Genomic DNA, 794 nt, shown 5'->3' on the forward strand with positions numbered 1-794 from the left:
GGCCAAGAGCGGCCACTGCACTCCAGTCTGGGTGACAGAGTGAGACTCCAACTCAGAAAACAAACAAACAAACAAACAAACCAAAAATCCGAATATACACAACAACTGTCTGTCCTGACTCGGGAATGGAGGCACATCTAGAGACAGCACGGGAAGAAAGGAGGTGGAAAGACAGTTCCAATTCAGTCCTGGGGAAAGCGTGGCTAAAGACTGTCAACCAAATGATGCTCTGCAATATTTTCTCAATAAATCCTGAAGCTCTCCACCTCTGAGTCTCCCCGAGAATGGGTTACAGTTATGCAGAAATACTGATTCTCTCAGGCCTGGAAGTAGACAGCTGGGGCCGGGATCAGGTGGCTAGGAGACTCTAGTATCCTGAGCAAATGACAAGTTGCATGTACTGAAACATGAAAAAAAATCAGAACAATCCCAAAAGAACAAAAATGTCAAGGTAATTATTTTCTTCTTTATTTTTTTCTGGTATTTTCTACATCACAGGCTATTTTTACACTTTTAAACAAAGTGATGTCATTTTTACAGGAAAAATGAGTCCAGGAATTCGAGACCAGTCTGGGCAACATAGCAAGACCTCCTCTCTACAAAAATTTTAAAAATTAGCTGGGCATGGTGGTATACACCTGTAGTTCCAGCTACTTGGGAGGCTAAAGAGAGAGGATTACTTGAGCTCAAGAGTTCGAGGCTAGCCGGGCTCGGTGGCTCAGTCTATAATCCCACGCCTTTGGGAGACTGAGGTGAGTGGATTGCCTGAGCCCGCGAGTTCGAGACCCGCCTGG

Source organism: Carlito syrichta, unplaced genomic scaffold (assembly GCF_000164805.1).
Source record: "Carlito syrichta isolate Samal-C Ts95f unplaced genomic scaffold, Tarsius_syrichta-2.0.1 Scaffold130423, whole genome shotgun sequence".
Classification (NCBI taxonomy): Eukaryota; Metazoa; Chordata; class Mammalia; order Primates; family Tarsiidae; genus Carlito; species Carlito syrichta.